Genomic DNA, 11,559 nt, shown 5'->3' on the forward strand with positions numbered 1-11,559 from the left:
TATTAGTTTCTTGCATAAGTTTTTAGCTCAGCTGACAAAGTCAGCGGAGCTAGTCCAATAGCTATTACTACATGTATGGTGTCCGTCCTTCCATCCACCAATCCATCCGTGGATGTCATGCTCTGAAAAAACGGCAACCTTTTTATTTTGACCGATTGATTTTAGGTAAGTGACAAATTTTATATTTTAAGCCATTTCTGAAATTAATTATGGTACGAAACTTCACATATTCATAGGAAAGATTCGGCACAATTTGTTCATAAGCTCTGTTAACGACGGGGAATATCAATCTCGTCCACTCTGGCTTCCTGTCTACGCTAAGTGTTCTCTTCTAGGCCATGGTTCTCTTCGACCTTGTGGATGGTTTCGTCACGATGAAGGAGAGTGGCAAGAATCATCAGTTCCATCATGGTGATAGGCATACAGATGGATGTCCTCATTCCGGTACAGCAGCAACAAAACATCGCAATATAACCAATATAATGTTAGTTTTATAATGATGCCCGATAAGACATGAACTCAATTTGGCAGCAAAGGAAAACTTTAAACAAAGTAAAGTAAAGTAAATTTTGTTTATTACAGTGTCACCCCTCATGAAAGGGCCAGCCAGCTTTTGGCTTTTGAGACACTCTTTACTACCAAACTCCTATCTCTAATGCCAGGCGCCTGGCGAGAAGTCAGTTTGTAGCCTATATTTAACTAGCTGGCGGCTAACCAACCGGCCGCATCGAATGTAGGTGTAAGTTGATTGAAAATACTTATGTTGTTAAATCTAAAGGTTTGAAGATCAGTGACTGCACCTTTGTTTATTCAGAGGGTACCCCCTATATTGAGCAACTGACCAGGTCAATAGAGGGGTACGCCGAACAAGCCCCTGAGCCTGCCACTGGTGGAACTCTCGTCAGCCGTCATTGATCCCACCAGAGAATCATATCTACTGTCGTTTGTGTAGGAAGATGGCTTGTGGCTGTGTAGAACCTGTTTTGACAACTAAAGCAAGTCATTATCTCCATCAAATTCCCTTACTTTGATACTGATTACCTTCCAAAGCATGAAAACCAATCAATTGCAGGACCCACAGTATGAAATTGGCTTAGGCGACAGCGGCGCTGTCTCGCGGCAGAAAATAGAACTGAAATCTTTGTCCAAAACTCTCAGTTCCACTTTCTACCGCTAGATAGCACTACTGTCGCTTAAGTCACTCCCATGAAATTGAGCATGTTTTGAGGCCTTTTGCATGAGTAGATTTGTTGTTATTGCCAATGATATAAGACACAGGGTGGGGCCCTTTAGCTGTATTTGCATGTACCTGTCTTGCAATTAACCTCGACAGATCTACATACCATTTTTATTCATTTTCTTCATTTCTTGGACAAAGATTTTAAAACTTTTGATGACGGTTATGATGATGGACTGGAACCTAGGCCTACCTCCAAGAAATTGCGGTAAGACTTTTTGACAGTGGAACCTACCTCAGCAAACACCTCACTATTAAGAACACTAGTTTTAGTCCCAAAGTTGTAGTTTCCATTAAATTTTACCTCTCTAATCAGGACACCTCTAGGACAGCACTTGTCAGTCGCAAGAGTGTCCTTGATGGAGCGGTTCTACTGTATTCCTTTATTTTTGTACCCCAATCCATTGCTGTACTTGCCAATCCAAAGTCAAACAAGGCTAGGTACTCCAATACAGTCCCTTTCGTCATCCTGATTGTCCTTCCTCTATGCTTCATTTCCCTATAAGGGACGATGACACAACCTGCTCAACACCAGCTTGAGCATGGGCTAACCACAGGTTGTGACATTGTCCCTATCAACCTGTTCGCAGCATGGTGAACAGAGGGCTACTTATTTATTATGTGCATTCTGCGGGGGGAGCCAAGATTGAAATTCACCTTGGACACTGTCAGACAGCTAGGGCCTAATCACCGGTTGTGGCATTGTCCCTGTGGCGTATACCACACTGTTTTATACACTGTGCAAATCTTCACATCACACCCCAAACTCCAAATCGGATTCATTAGTCATGTTAGTGTCCATTACAGGATGTGACATGGTCCCAGTCGTGCCATCAGATCACACCCAACTTTCAAGTGGTCACTTCGGAAATTCAAAGACACCAATGCAGGAACAATACAGGACCACATTTTCCTGGCATGAGAGAAACAACACTTGAGCTCACATCCCTGTAGATTCTTGAAATGCTATTTTTTTAGAGCATTACAAGTTTTTCCAGAGAAAAGCATGCTTCTGCAGCTCTAATCTAACAATGTAACACCATAAACACTAAAGCAAACAAAATGACACTTGCATAGTTGACAATTTTATTCTTAATTGAAATTTACAATGACAAGTTGTAGGCCTAAATGGACCTGCTCGTAATAAAAAGGAATCACGGAACTGACCAGTGATTATGATCTCCAGTCAAAGACCAACATCAGGGAGCATCAGGACTCCACCCGACTGTTCTTTCTGTCCATGAGATGCGAGGTAAAACAAGCAACGCTAATTTATAAATGACACGAAAGAGTAAACAGTTTGAAGGAATGCCACATCACTATCACGTATTTTCCATCTGGACTGCTGACAATGAGACTGGCCTGATGTTCTCATTACTGACCACTCCTCAGTGAAAAAATCCAACTAAAATGGGGTCACTGTATACAGTGGTACTGTATTACCCCGATGAGAAGCACTTTACTTATGTCCCCCACACTCAACTAAGATATTTGTGCATACTGGTTGGGCTACAGGCTGAAGTTGACGATGTACTCCTGACGGAGCCTGCTCATTGACCAAGGCATGGTGACCTGGAGACAGTGAAAAATCACAAAGCCTTTTAAAAGTGAAAACAAACAGGTCACTAAGCTAAGTTACAGTTACTGGAATACCAGATGTGGATATTCCATTGTACAATCTTTACTGCAATAACCAGATTGACAACTTTTCAAATCACATGCTACAGAGCACAAACTGCAGAGTTATAGGCCAGAAGGGGCCGGCTCATGGTCAAGTAGAATCACAGAAACTATCCTCAAATGAGCCATTGAATGTCACATGTAACAAGCAACACTAATTTACAAAGGATGTGAAAGAGTTAACCGTTTGATGAAATGCCACATAACAATCAGGTAATCGCCCTCTGTACTGGTGATAATCAGACTGGCCTTAAATTCTCATTATCGACCACTCCTCAGTGGAAATGAATCCAACAAAAAATGGGGTCAATACTGTATTACCCCGATGAGAAGCAACTGATGTCCCCCACTCTCAACTAAGATATTTGTGCGCGTACCGGTTTGACTACGGGCTGAAGTTGACGATGTACTCCTGACGGAGCCATTGGGTGCTTCGCCCGCTCATTGACCGAGGCATGGTGACCTGGAGACAGTGACCGGATTAGCACTAGCTGGTCGAAGGACACTTCACAGGGCGTCAATTCGCAACTTCTCATCTTTTTAAGGCACGACCTATTCACGTGGACCAAGGCTTACCCAAAAACCTACTCCTTACGTAGCGTGGGGTACCAACCCACCGCAGATTCAGGAGTGTGCAATGGTTTCGGAATATCCTACACCAAATTGTGCTGCCCATTCGCAATAGGTTTGCCGACCGCCATTCCCCTCTGACATCGCCATCTCTCAGACAGTAACAGAACGGGGCAATGGGGCTGCAAATTTTTCCCAGAGGGGTGGGATAATGATTATTTCAGACCGATCAGAGTGTCACAAGTTCAGAGCGAAATCACCTGACAGTTATATGGAGTTACACCAAAATGCAGACTCTTCATTTCATTTGTAAATAGGCATCGATTATTTTTGTTACATTCAATGGACCCAGTTCTACAAGTACAATCTCTGGAAGAGCCAAGTCTGCACATAATTACTGGTATGCAGATTTGCCCGCGAGGCAGAAAAGACCTGACAATTGCCACTGCTTTAGGAGTGTAGCAACAATATTGCTTCAAAGCAAGAAATGAATCTGCACATATTTACTGGTATGCAGATATGCCAGCAAGGCATCAAAACCTTCGTAAGCCCTTAATGAGCAACTCATTTATAAAGTTACAAACAGGATTTATCTTACAACTGTACTGCTCAAAAGAAAGAGCCAAGTCTGCCCATAACTACTGGTATGCAGATATGTCAGTGAGGCAGACAAGACCTGAACACTGCCACTGCTTCACAAGTGTAGCACTGATATTGCTTCAAAGCAAAACTTAAGTACGCATATGATCACTGGTATGCAGATTTGCCCGCGAGGCAGAAAAGACCTGAAGACAGCCACTGCTTTAGGAGTGTAGCAACGACATTGCTTCAAAGCAAAAATTATGTTTGCACATAATTCTTGGTATGCAGATGTGCCTGTTCGACAAAAAGATCCTGAACACTACCAAGCAACACTAATTTACAATTGACATGAAAGAGTACACAGTTTGAGGGAAAGCCACATAACTATTAGATAATTGCCCTCTGTACTGGTGATAATCAGACTGGCTTGAAATTCTCATTATCGACCACTCCTCAGTGGAAATGAATCCAACAAAAAATGGGGTCAATACTGTATTACCCCGATGAGAAGCAACTGATGTCCCCCACTCTCAACTAAGATATTTGTGCGCGTACCGGTTTGACTACGGGCTGAAGTTGACGATGTACTCCTGACGGAGCCATTGGGTGCTTCGCCCGCTCATTGACCGAGGCATGGTGACCTGGAGACAGTGACCGGATTAGCACTAGCTGGTCGAAGGACACTTCACAGGGCGTCAATTCGCAACTTCTCATCTTTTTAAGGCACGACCTATTCACGTGGACCAAGGCTTACCCAAAAACCTACTCCTTACGTAGCGTGGGGTACCAACCCACCGCAGATTCAGGAGTGTGCAATGGTTTCGGAATATCCTACACCAAAATTGTGCTGCCCATTCGCAATAGGTTTGCCGACCGCCATTCCCCTCTGACATCGCCATCTCTCAGACAGTAACAGAACAGGGCAATGGGGCTGCAAATTTTTCCCAGAGGGGCGGGATAATGATTATTTCAGACCGATCAGAGTGTCACAAGTTCAGAGCGAAATCACCTGACAGTTATATGGAGTTACACCAAAATGCAGACTCTTCATTTCATTTGTAAATAGGCATCGATTATTTTTGTTACATTCAATGGACCCAGTTCTACAAGTACAATCTCTGGAAGAGCCAAGTCTGCACATAATTACTGGTATGCAGATTTGCCCGCGAGGCAGAAAAGACCTGACAATTGCCACTGCTTTAGGAGTGTAGCAACAATATTGCTTCAAAGCAAGAAATGAATCTGCACATATTTACTGGTATGCAGATATGCCAGCAAGGCATCAAAACCTTCGTAAGCCCTTAATGAGCAACTCATTTATAAAGTTACAAACAGGATTTATCTTACAACTGTACTGCTCCAAAGAAAGAGCCAAGTCTGCCCATAACTACTGGTATGCAGATATGTCAGTGAGGCAGACAAGACCTGAACACTGCCACTGCTTCACAAGTGTAGCACTGATATTGCTTCAAAGCAAAACTTAAGTACGCATATGATCACTGGTATGCAGATTTGCCCGCGAGGCAGAAAAGACCTGAAGACAGCCACTGCTTTAGGAGTGTAGCAACGACATTGCTTCAAAGCAAAAATTATGTTTGCACATAATTCTTGGTATGCAGATGTGCCTGTTCGACAAAAAGATCCTGAACACTACCAAGCAACACTAATTTACAATTGACATGAAAGAGTACACAGTTTGAGGGAAAGCCACATAACTATTAGATAATTGCCCTCTGTACTGGTGATAATCAGACTGGCTTGAAATTCTCATTATCGACCACTCCTCAGCGGAAATGAATCCAACAAAAAATGGGGTCAATACTGTATTACCCCGATGAGAAGCAACTGATGTCCCCCACTCTCAACTAAGATATTTGTGCGCGTACCGGTTTGACTACGGGCTGAAGTTGACGATGTACTCCTGACGGAGCCATTGGGTGCTTCGCCCGCTCATTGACCGAGGCATGGTGACCTGGAGACAGTGACCGGATTAGCACTAGCTGGTCGAAGGACACTTCACAGGGCGTCAATTCGCAACTTCTCATCTTTTTAAGGCACGACCTATTCACGTGGACCAAGGCTTACCCAAAAACCTACTCCTTACGTAGCGTGGGGTACCAACCCACCGCAGATTCAGGAGTGTGCAATGGTTTCGGAATATCCTACACCAAAATTGTGCTGCCCATTCGCAATAGGTTTGCCGACCGCCATTCCCCTCTGACATCGCCATCTCTCAGACAGTAACAGAACAGGGCAATGGGGCTGCAAATTTTTCCCAGAGGGGCGGGATAATGATTATTTCAGACCGATCAGAGTGTCACAAGTTCAGAGCGAAATCACCTGACAGTTATATGGAGTTACACCAAAATGCAGACTCTTCATTTCATTTGTAAATAGGCATCGATTATTTTTGTTACATTCAATGGACCCAGTTCTACAAGTACAATCTCTGGAAGAGCCAAGTCTGCACATAATTACTGGTATGCAGATTTGCCCGCGAGGCAGAAAAGACCTGACAATTGCCACTGCTTTAGGAGTGTAGCAACAATATTGCTTCAAAGCAAGAAATGAATCTGCACATATTTACTGGTATGCAGATATGCCAGCAAGGCATCAAAACCTTCGTAAGCCCTTAATGAGCAACTCATTTATAAAGTTACAAACAGGATTTATCTTACAACTGTACTGCTCCAAAGAAAGAGCCAAGTCTGCCCATAACTACTGGTATGCAGATATGTCAGTGAGGCAGACAAGACCTGAACACTGCCACTGCTTCACAAGTGTAGCACTGATATTGCTTCAAAGCAAAACTTAAGTACGCATATGATCACTGGTATGCAGATTTGCCCGCGAGGCAGAAAAGACCTGAAGACAGCCACTGCTTTAGGAGTGTAGCAACGACATTGCTTCAAAGCAAAAATTATGTTTGCACATAATTCTTGGTATGCAGATGTGCCTGTTCGACAAAAAGATCCTGAACACTACCAAGCAACACTAATTTACAATTGACATGAAAGAGTACACAGTTTGAGGGAAAGCCACATAACTATTAGATAATTGCCCTCTGTACTGGTGATAATCAGACTGGCTTGAAATTCTCATTATCGACCACTCCTCAGCGGAAATGAATCCAACAAAAAATGGGGTCAATACTGTATTACCCCGATGAGAAGCAACTGATGTCCCCCACTCTCAACTAAGATATTTGTGCGCGTACCGGTTTGACTACGGGCTGAAGTTGACGATGTACTCCTGACGGAGCCATTGGGTGCTTCGCCCGCTCATTGACCGAGGCATGGTGACCTGGAGACAGTGACCGGATTAGCACTAGCTGGTCGAAGGACACTTCACAGGGCGTCAATTCGCAACTTCTCATCTTTTTAAGGCACGACCTATTCACGTGGACCAAGGCTTACCCAAAAACCTACTCCTTACGTAGCGTGGGGTACCAACCCACCGCAGATTCAGGAGTGTGCAATGGTTTCGGAATATCCTACACCAAATTGTGCTGCCCATTCGCAATAGGTTTGCCGACCGCCATTCCCCTCTGACATCGCCATCTCTCAGACAGTAACAGAACGGGGCAATGGGGCTGCAAATTTTTCCCAGAGGGGTGGGATAATGATTATTTCAGACCGATCAGAGTGTCACAAGTTCAGAGCGAAATCACCTGACAGTTATATGGAGTTACACCAAAATGCAGACTCTTCATTTCATTTGTAAATAGGCATCGATTATTTTTGTTACATTCAATGGACCCAGTCCTACAATCTCTGGAAGAGCCAAGTCTGCACATAATTACTGGTATGCAGATTTGCCCGCGAGGCAGAAAAGACCTGACAATTGCCACTGCTTTAGGAGTGTAGCAACAATATTGCTTCAAAGCAAGAAATGAATCTGCACATATTTACTGGTATGCAGATATGCCAGCAAGGCATCAAAACCTTCGTAAGCCCTTAATGAGCAACTCATTTATAAAGTTACAAACAGGATTTATCTTACAACTGTACTGCTCAAAAGAAAGAGCCAAGTCTGCCCATAACTTCTGGTATGCAGATATGTCAGTGAGGCAGACAAGACCTGAACACTGCCAATGCTTCACAAGTGTAGCACTGATATTGCTTCAAAGCAAAACTTAAGTACGCATATGATCACTGGTATGCAGATTTGCCCGCGAGGCAGAAAAGACCTGAAGACAGCCACTGCTTTAGGAGTGTAGCAACGACATTGCTTCAAAGCAAAAATTATGTTTGCACATAATTCTTGGTATGCAGATGTGCCTGTTCGACAAAAAGATCCTGAACACTACCAAGCAACACTAATTTACAATTGACATGAAAGAGTACACAGTTTGAGGGAAAGCCACATAACTATTAGATAATTGCCCTCTGTACTGGTGATAATCAGACTGGCTTGAAATTCTCATTATCGACCACTCCTCAGTGGAAATGAATCCAACAAAAAATGGGGTCAATACTGTATTACCCCGATGAGAAGCAACTGATGTCCCCCACTCTCAACTAAGATATTTGTGCGCGTACCGGTTTGACTACGGGCTGAAGTTGACGATGTACTCCTGATGGAGCCATTGGGTGCTTCGCCCGCTCATTGACCGAGGCATGGTGACCTGGAGACAGTGACCGGATTAGCACTAGCTGGTCGAAGGACACTTCACAGGGCGTCAATTCGCAACTTCTCATCTTTTTAAGGCACGACCTATTCACGTGGACCAAGGCTTACCCAAAAACCTACTCCTTACGTAGCGTGGGGTACCAACCCACCGCAGATTCAGGAGTGTGCAATGGTTTCGGAATATCCTACACCAAAATTGTGCTGCCCATTCGCAATAGGTTTGCCGACCGCCATTCCCCTCTGACATCGCCATCTCTCAGACAGTAACAGAACAGGGCAATGGGGCTGCAAATTTTTCCCAGAGGGGCGGGATAATGATTATTTCAGACCGATCAGAGTGTCACAAGTTCAGAGCGAAATCACCTGACAGTTATATGGAGTTACACCAAAATGCAGACTCTTCATTTCATTTGTAAATAGGCATCGATTATTTTTGTTACATTCAATGGACCCAGTTCTACAAGTACAATCTCTGGAAGAGCCAAGTCTGCACATAATTACTGGTATGCAGATTTGCCCGCGAGGCAGAAAAGACCTGACAATTGCCACTGCTTTAGGAGTGTAGCAACAATATTGCTTCAAAGCAAGAAATGAATCTGCACATATTTACTGGTATGCAGATATGCCAGCAAGGCATCAAAACCTTCGTAAGCCCTTAATGAGCAACTCATTTATAAAGTTACAAACAGGATTTATCTTACAACTGTACTGCTCCAAAGAAAGAGCCAAGTCTGCCCATAACTACTGGTATGCAGATATGTCAGCAAGGCAGACAAGACCTGAACACTGCCACTGCTTCACAAGTCAGTAGCACTGATATTGCTTCAAAGCAAAACTTAAGTAAGTATGCATATAATCACTGGCATGCAGATTTGCCCACGAGGCAGAAAAGACCTGAAGACAGCCACAGCTTTAGGAGTGTAGCAACGTTGACGTGATCCTTGTCCATAAACGGCAGCTTGTTTACGAGAGATGTCACGGCGCTCCACCAGCTTCAATTACCAGTGGTTTTCCCGTTGAGGTGCTGAAAATAAGACAATAGTTCTTTAGATTTTAATGACTTCTTCTACAAAGACAGAGTATTTAGAAACAGCTCCATGAAAGGCCTCTTGCTTACTAAGAGAGGGTTATCAAATGCACAAGGACATGTTACAGTGATTGCAGTTCACTCTGGAACCTTATCCGCCAGGAACAGCACTTGACAAGTGTTATGACTAAAACATGTTATAAACATTTTGACCTGTTATTCTCGTCGTTCTGGGCATACTTGCTATCTGATAAGTTATCCGGCAGGCAAGCTACTGTACATCTATCCTGCACAGATTCACATTGCACACCAACCTTATATTCTAAGATTGCTTGTCCGTGCAACAACATTTTAGATTCCTTCATCATTTTCTCCAGTCAGATTTTGTAAGTCAGCTAGTCAAAGTGAAATCTTGTTAGTGGTGTTTGAGTTGCAACCCTCAGCATGTGGACTGATCTTGGCTTGATTACCAGGAGAACGATGGTGCGGTAGCTTTTCTCTTTTCCAGTCTGTGCCATCAGATGGACGAGCTGGAAAGGACCACAGTTTTCATTAATAAAATTTTCTAAACAAAATAAACAATGACGCGGAACGGTCCCCTGGCTTTTCCACACCTAGATAATCATCTGCCAAATATGAAGACACTCGGGCAAATACGAAGCTGTTTTAGAAACAAATGCCATTACCTGCCAAAGGCAGATCACTGGTCTGAAGTGCAACTGACAACCATCACGTTTGCTGACAGACTCTGTGAATAGTTGTCAGTAACTTGTTACACACATTCAGCTAGATAAAATGTTGAGAATTGTCTGCGTTGTTGTCAAGTTTCTTATGCCTTGTTTAGGCCAACCTACCTTCAGTCCACACAGGGAACTCCTGCTTATTTTCATCACAATATGCCTTGGATGGTGTATCAATGTGATGAAATACTAAACACCATCTCCAGATAATCAGCCGAGTCCGCTGTCCGAGACGATTTGATGTTGAGCAGATTTTTGTTCATTATTTGGGCAGGAATCAAGATTCAATCTATGTCAACCAGGTTCAGAGACATGAATTTTACTTCACTGTATGAGACTGCATACTTCTCTTGCCTGAATGAAGGGTAAGAAACTTCAATGCTTTTGACAGCTTTTCGACTAGTTGATGGAATATGAAGAACAACTTTCTTACCCGAAATATTTGTTCCTTCAAAAGTCAACTGAATCCCTCTTCAGGATACACACACAGACCTTTATGATACGGACACAGGTTTCTCGATATATGTTCTATCTCTCCATCTCATCTTCCTTGAAACCATGCAGGCTGAAAAATAACTCAAACTATTAGAATACCTGAATTTGTAACACCTCAAGCTTTTCACTGCAAGGACGTCTCGACTGCAGCCAATTCTGAATTTTATAAAACAATTGCATTGACGAGTCTTCTTCCTAACCAGATGTCACCGTCTCACTGAGTTCTTATATCATTGTCTCGCACAGGCTCAGATTACAGGCAAAAGGAATCATTTTCACAGCGCAGTGTATTTCTCACGAAACAACAAACATGCTACGACCTGCAAAGGAGGCAAATTGGGCATCTAATTATCAGTGCCCCCTATTATGTTAGCACCTAGTCAGTGTATATTTCCCCAGGTCAAACCAAGCTGCTTCGTCCTTTAACTGTAGGGTACAGAGGATCTCTTCGACAGCTTCTGATAATTTAAGTTCATATTTGAACTGGAACCAACTTCAGTTCTGTCCTTTGTGGCGCTGGAAATATGGCTGAAAAGAGAAGCTATCTATCTTGGTGCGTTCCCAGCCCTCCTTCACAGCAGGTGTTCCAGATGCGA

At 43.4% G+C, this 11,559-nt stretch overlaps 1 long non-coding RNA gene across 1 annotated transcript; it reads right to left on the minus strand.

The window, feature by feature from the left end:
* Positions 1–9,559: 9,559 nt before the first annotated feature.
* LOC135485733 (uncharacterized) lies at positions 9,560–11,094 on the minus strand. The gene is made up of 3 exons (XR_010446615.1): positions 10,902–11,094; positions 10,043–10,258; positions 9,560–9,725 (listed from the first exon to the last, which is right to left on the minus strand). It is a non-coding gene; the product is annotated as an uncharacterized LOC135485733 (long non-coding RNA).
* Between the last annotated feature and the right edge of the window lie 465 nt (positions 11,095–11,559).

The sequence above is a fragment of the Lineus longissimus genome, chromosome 3 (assembly GCF_910592395.1).
Source record: "Lineus longissimus chromosome 3, tnLinLong1.2, whole genome shotgun sequence".
In the NCBI taxonomy this organism is placed as follows: Eukaryota; Metazoa; Nemertea; class Pilidiophora; order Heteronemertea; family Lineidae; genus Lineus; species Lineus longissimus.